The sequence below is a fragment of the Morone saxatilis genome, unplaced genomic scaffold (genome assembly GCF_004916995.1).
Source record: "Morone saxatilis isolate NCDOM2014 unplaced genomic scaffold, NCSU_SB_2.0 Contig16, whole genome shotgun sequence".
NCBI lineage: Eukaryota > Metazoa > Chordata > Actinopteri > Moronidae > Morone > Morone saxatilis.
Genome location: NW_023339718.1, coordinates 28,188,064 through 28,195,771, shown reverse-complemented (window position 1 = coordinate 28,195,771; position 7,708 = coordinate 28,188,064). Strand labels below are relative to the sequence as shown.

Here is a 7,708-nt window from a genome sequence, read left to right as displayed (position 1 = left end):
ACAAGAAAATTGTACCCAGCCAGTATTACGGTCACCTTATATGTGATTTACGTGCTATAGGACTAGTGAAACCGTAATAAACATCAAAATCGACAACAGTAAACAAAAATTAACTACTAACAACAAGAATGATGACACAGCAGACAGCGCAGACAATTGCAGATGTCTTAGCTCAACATCACAGTATGTCTATACACCGATTTATCCAGTTATCACAATTGACATACATTTCAGCGCAACAAGCACCACATATTAAGTAAGACACATGAAGTAGGTCTTAGGTATGATTTGGTAGCTATATATTTGACTGTTGAGAGTGCTTCGGAAATATGAAGCAACATATCACTTGTGACATTGGTCAGGCCATGTGCAGCATGAATGCAGATCTAGCAGGTCATGACATCGATGACCCGAAGTGGAATAATATTTGGTAATACTTATACTACTTAATCATTTCTTTAATGTCTTTCGGGCATGAATAAAATCCTATGGCAATGAAGAGATTGGCGCCGACCAATTAGAAACTATCAAAATTCATCCATATATACACAATAATAGGATCAAATATGCTCTTCATTCAATTTTTTAATTCTTGCTCGTAAGTGGTATTCTTCAGCGAACGGACTGGCAAGGGTATACTACGCGGAATTACAGTCTTTTCTGTTTCCCATGTTCTGTCTTTTGGCAGGAGACCTCAATCACAAACACGGATCACATAAACAACAAAACAACAACCAAAATACGAGCTTGACCTCAACAAGGAACTCTGTGGATATTAGATATAACATTTCATAATAAGAAAAATATAGAAGGGTACACACTACATAGACATAGAAGAATAGCAGCATGAGCCACAATTTGATACACTGTCTGGGCTAATAATTGAAAATCAGCCTGCTATAGCAGATACATCTGATGAAAAGAGATACCCGTTGACATTCGCAAGTAAACCAACTATACAGAGACACAACGACGCGTTATAACATGTTAGAAAAACAGAGCATCACACTATAACGTGGAATTCTGGAAACAGTATAATATCTAAAAAAATTTCTGAGGAGTGACTAAATGACCACACTTAGCGAGTCAGGGTCGGACTACCACAATGTACCACTTCACGTCGCCACCTGGCGAGCCGTGTTCTTCTGGACAAAATAAAAAACATATACCGTCTAACCAGAACTTTACCTCTTTATATTACACACTCACAATAAACATCAATAAGACACAGACACATATTTGAACATCATGACCATTATTATAAAATGACTATTAAAGCGACAACACACTACGGCTGACTGAGGCATATCTATATATGTGGCTGTGACAAATCTCGACATACGATCAAACAAATATCGAGAGAGAGAGAGAATCTGCTTGCTCAGAGGCACAGCAAAGGCTTGTCACAAAAGAACAGAGTATTGTCTCGACATCACAGTTACTACTGCCACTGATCGGTTCCTTGCAGGTCTGAAACACATATCATTATAGCAGTCGGAGAGTGTGAATGTGTAATAATAGAATGAGTTTAAGTATATAAATAAAACATAATCAATGGACTTTGCCATCACTGTGTGAAAGAGTGAATGTGGCACATAGTGTAAAAGCGCTTTGAATGGTTGGAAGACTACAACTATACTATACAAGTACAGTACCATTTACCATGTGCCCTGTGTAAGCCAGTGTGTGATTGTGCTCAGGTACATCACTGAAGCCTCCATGGTGGTGGAAACACTGCTGCTGGAGAAGCTGCAGCCATATAAGTTGGAGAACAAACTGATCGCTGGAATGAGCGGCGCATCATCCGGCCTACAGGCCAGGTTAAAGGAAACGTTCCCTCACGCACACTTTGTGCACTGCTATGCCCACCAGTTAAACCTGATCATGCAACAGGCCTGCTCATCTCACACAACCCTCAAATCATTTTTTGCCAACATCTCAGCTTTTGCGACGTTTTTCTCCAAGTCCCCCAAGAGACCTGCAGTCCTGGATGAAGTGTGTGGCAGGAGGATCCCAGTGTCAAGACAGATAAGGTGGAACTTTAAAAGTCGCACCGTCCACACCGTGTTTGACCATCAGGACACTTTGAAACAGTGTTTTGAAAAAATACGGGATGATCAGTCTTGGGACAGCGTGTCAATCCAACAAGCGCACTGCCTGTCTGCACTTCTGGGGGATGTTTTCTTTTCTTTTTATCTTTTTTCCATTCTGCTTCCTTCAGTTGGTTAATAAAAACATCTTGAATGATGAGACTGCTCTTTGTGTCACTGTTCACTGTTGGATGAACAGCCTACTGGGAGAGAACACACACATCTTCATTATCGGACACATCACCTGATGACCTGCACAACCTCAACTATATTGAGTTGTTTGTGTTTACTTTATGTGAAGTATAAATAAAGTATATGGTATAAATACAAATGAAGAACAATCAGAAGCAAAAGGTGCACATTGCAATGGAACATAGGTTTGATTTTTTGTCCAGTCAGTCTACGTTGGTGTCTTTTGAACATGACCACAGTGTTTCCCTAACCTAACCAAACCTCCATCACAGCTCACATATGGTTAATTTTTCATTACGGTCATTGGTAATTGTTTTAGAAAGCACTGACTAATAATGTCATTACTGGGGTTTGGATTTAGCCAGCCAATATATTAATTAGAAATTGACTAATACATTCAGACATCAATATTAAGGGAGAACTGTATGTTTGACACTTTTCACTAGGCTCTTTGGATAGCAAGCCTTTTCTTTGTCAGTACAGAATGACAGTGATGTTTTATAAGAAACATTGATTAGGATATTTGGAGCAGTCCACTCTCATCACAGTTGTCAAAGGCGAGCAGTGGAGATAGGCTGCTGTTGATCTGCTTTGCACTGACAATGTCTCCCTACACTAAGTCCAAAATCAATCTCTAATTGAACGCTCTAACAACAATCCATACTGTCTCCAAACCCAAGTGACCACCAAACTACATCATTACTTCATCAACATGTATTTTTCTACAGCTGTCACAGCACACAGCTAGACTGTGTTCAAATGGGACGCTAGTTTTGGGACCTTCATGAGTCAAAGCTTAAACTATTCATGTTCATAAATGTATTCTTATATTCAAAACTAAAACACATCAGTTACATTAAATACAGCATGTACTAAAGGTGGCAGTATGACATTTTATGTTCAAATACATGCAAGTAAAGAAAAATATAAACCTACGATTCACGATTAAAAGTTGTGCTATTCACAACATTCCGTCAAACGGCGTGCCCGTGGCGTGGCGTCCAATTTCAAGGACTCGCCATGAAAATGGAAGTTGTCATAACTTGGCACACACGTCCCACATGGCAGCATTTTATATTTCATATGGGTGTTGCCTGTGGCTGTGTCAAAATGGCTCATTAAAACAGTCATTAAAAAAACCAGCCCTGGTGTCCTGTTTCGCAGACTTGGATGAAAATTGGCAGGCATATGTATCATGTCAGGACGTACAAGAAAGACTAAACCCAACAGGAAGTCGGCCGTTTTGAATTTAATGTCAAATTATGCCGCCATTTCTCGGCCTTGTATTTTAACGAATTCCTCCTAGGGAATTGATCAGAATGACTCCAAATTCATTGAGCACATTCTAAAGACCTCCAAAATTTTAATTTGTGCTCCTCATGAATATTCATTGAACGCCGTGACTGTGGCTTACCGTCAAAGTCAGCCATTTTGAATTTCGCAGTGAATTTTCAGCCATTTTTTCGCATTGTATTTCAACAAACTCTTCCTAGGAAATTTATCGGATCTACTTCATAATTGGTCAGTATACTCCAAAAATATTGCTGATTATAACTTGTGTTATTTGTGACTGTACATTGAAGGGCGTGTCTGTGGCTTTCCGTCAAAGTTGGCCATTTTGAATTCCGTGGTCATTTTCGGTGAATTTTTCACCTTGTATTTGAACGAACTCCTCCTAGGGAATTTATCTAAAAATTGGTCAGTACAGTCAAAATACATTTGTGATTAAAAGTCATGCTATTTGTGACTGCATGTCGAATGGCTTGTCTGTGGCGTGCCATCAAAGTCGGCCATTTTGAATCGAATGTCAAACTGTGTCACATTTCCGATAATTTCAGGGCTTCTATTTTAACAAACTCCTCCTAGTGAATTTATCAGAACAACTTCAGAATTGGTGAGTACAATCTGGAGAAGTTCCGGATGTTACATTATTAAAATCTGTACATTCGGTTTAACAGTGTGCCCATGGTGTGCCTTAAAATGCCATAAATCAGCCTTGACATGACAATGGAAACCCTAACCCTACTGCTAAACCTAACTGCAGTACAGATTCTCCATTTGCATCAGACTTCACAAGTTTGTTAAGAGCCCTGGCCTAAACGTGTCTGAGTGCAAATTTTCCCGTCGCGGTCTGCACGTTACACTTGCACGTGACGCGGTCGCAGCACACCCCGAGTTGCGTGGAGTGCGAGGGCCCGTTCATCGCTGCTTGCAACTGCTTTAATTATTATTATTATTGAGCTTACAATTGAATGCAAAATGCATCTAAAAAAATCTAATGAAAATGGAAATACAACTGCTAAAACAAGAATATGAAGGAAGTTTCATAATATTTACAACAAACATACTGAAAATTCTTGGAAAACGAAGTTCACATTCATATGCTTTCATTCTGTACAAAAGCTAAAAATGTTGGAATTTAATCTTTTTCAACATTGTTTGTGTAGCTTTAAATTAAAAGCAGCTAATAATCAGATTGAATCATAATTATGTCATGTGATTGTTGACTTTATGGAAGATTTATTATCAGTAATTAGGGGTGTAACAAAAACCGATTTGAATCGGAAAATTCGATTTTGATTTAAAAGATGCGAGTGCATCGGTACACGGACTAATAAATCGGTCCTAATGTTGCTTGAACCGGCCGATGGCCCGATTAAAAAGTTATAAATCGGTTTATGCTGCTGATGCAGCAGCAGCTGCTGAAAACTGCATCTCTCTCTGACCGTCTCTCCTCCTCCCTTAAAACTCTTGCGAGACTTGTCGCAGTTACATCAGCATCAGATAGCCTGCTGTTGAGTTTGTGACGGGAAAGTTTAAAAAAATGGCTGTAACTCGGGGCAGGATTCACAACGCTCCGGGCAAGTTTAAAGTCTAAAGGTGTTGGAAGAAATTCGGTTTTTATTTGAAGGAAATGGAGTTACTAGGGTAAAAGCTATATGCACAAGACTGTAAAACTGCGATAAAGTAGCTCCGGGTAGTTACCGATCAATCTCCACACTCACTTTGGGTGAGGACGGGCATGGGGGAAACAGGCCGAGGGAGGGAGGCCTAGGGGCCACAGGATAGCACAAAGACACCGGACCGAAACTACTACGGACTTATTTCACAGCCGAAACTTTCACCCAACCACTTCAGCTTTTTGGAGTACACATATCTCTCTGTTTGTTTCTTTGGAATTCTATTAACGTTTTGGGGGAGAGCTTTTACGTGTTGCGTTACATGTCTTACTTAAATCATGGACAATTTCTACAAATACACTTCTTCTCTAGTCTATTTGTTGATAATCTTTTTTTGAAGGAAATTGCCCCCATTTACAAGTTGTATATTTCATTTTATGACAATGCAATTGTCTTCTTCTCAACAAGAAAAAAAATTTTGCCTCGTACCCTTCTCGTTAATTGCAGGCCGTTGCCACATCGGACTCGAATCGGAAATCCCTTCTCTGAGACCTCGAATCGTTCCAATTTTAAAACTGTATCGTTCGACTGAATCGTATCGCTACCCCATGTATCGAGATTCGACAATCGACATTTTCCCCCCCCCGCTCTTTTATTGGAGGAGACTGGCGCAGCCGCCTATCAGTAATTGTTTTCCCAGTCAACTCCTTCAATATCACACACAGCTCCTTATTCAGAACCATGTGAGGGATTGACAAAAATGTTAAAGAGATTACGAATAACCGATACTTGTAGATACGATTACAGGTGCATACACAGGGACTGTCTTAGTGCCGCCCCGTTTATTTGCAAACACTTACTCAACACACACACACACACACACACACACACACCACACACACACACACAGAAACTACACCATGTAAATGCTCAGATCGTTACAATCATACTGTCAATGCTACCAAATAACAAATTGCCACACTGCCTGCCATTATAAACACCTTCAAATCATCATAAAAATGTCACATGTATACAGTTACAGAAGCAGATGGCTATAAAGTATGTATTGTATGCTAAAGATAACTACTTAAGGATGTTTATTAGGACGGGGGGACAAAGAGCTTTCTTAAAATGGTTTTAACCTGGCATACTGTGCTGGGACTCTGGCCTGATGATAGTTTCTTTCTAAAACAGTCTATGCTGTGGGATGCTGCCTAACTTCCCGATGCTGTTGGACCCTATTGCAGACCTATTCTGCTACCTGAACACATGTTAGTTTGTTTCCAAAGTGTTATGCCCAGGTATCTGTAGGAGATATATATATTATTTAATGCCCGCATAAAAATATAAAGTATTTTCTTGGTCCATCTGAAAAGGGCTGTATCTTCATGTCACCTAAAATTTGTATTTTAGTGTAAAAGGAAAGTACCAGAACACTAAAAGATTCATTTTTGTGTTATAACAAAATTTAATAATTTTAAAGGAATGGCTGGTGTTTCAATTGAATTCTCGTTTTCAAAACCAGCGTAGGTAACGGTTGGCTAAAAAAAACATTTTTTTTATCATTATTTGGCTAAAACTGTCACTTATGTCATGACAGTAGTAAATGAGACAGACATATGTCTGGCTCATCCTAGCTGGCTCCTAATGGCATTTGGCAATGGCGGCAGCTTTACTTATTATGTCCGATGCCATGGAGTTTTTGTATCGAAGAGGTGGCAAAGGGCATGATGACAAACTTAATTTCTCATTACATCTTTGCTAAAAGGGTTTCTGTGAGCAAAACTATTTAATATTTCTATATCACATATAGAATTGGTATGTATTATTACATTTAAAGCTGCAGTTAGGGCTAATCTTTTATTAAAAAAATAACTTCTCTCGCTTATATTTGCTGAATGTACGTGTACATGAACAAGGAATTCAAAAAACAAAACAATTGGCAGGCTAGCCTTTGTGCTTCTAAAATTAGAAAGACATTGCAACTCGTAATGCCAGTTTTATTCTCTGCTTGGGCTGTTAACTTCCTCATATATTTGGAGGGGTCTTAAATTACAGATACTTATTTCCCCAACAAGCACCAGCTAGCTACCAGCAGAATCACACTTAAATTGTTTTAATTAAAAGCACGAATTCATTGCCCTGCCATTATGCTCCCTTTATGAACTTGTTTGTAAAGTAAAGAAGTTGTAAACCTGCAAAGGTTACATTTAGTTTACATAGTACAAGCAAATTTGATTGCTATTTGTTGTTCTTTTTTCTATTTGCTGTTGTGTGTGATTTGTACTTCAAATGGCACCAATTGTGTTAATGTTTTAATATTGTATGCTCAGTGGTCATGTATGTACGTTATTTGGGGATGCCAGGGGATTGATGATCAAACGTGAATGACTAATAAAAAACACATTAATTTTTGTGTCAACACAATCACGTTTATTGATTATTAGTATTTTTTAAGTGATTTAGAACATTTTCATATCATTTTGTCCATCATGTCATGCAGTTGAACATTGATACTCACCAGCT

The 7,708-nt window shown here is 38.8% G+C and overlaps 1 protein-coding gene across 1 annotated transcript in view; it reads left to right on the top strand.

The window, feature by feature from the left end:
* arid3c (AT rich interactive domain 3C (BRIGHT-like)) overlaps window positions 1-7,708 on the top strand; it is a 47,742-nt gene that overhangs the window by 24,067 nt on the left and 15,967 nt on the right. The window lies entirely within an intron of this gene.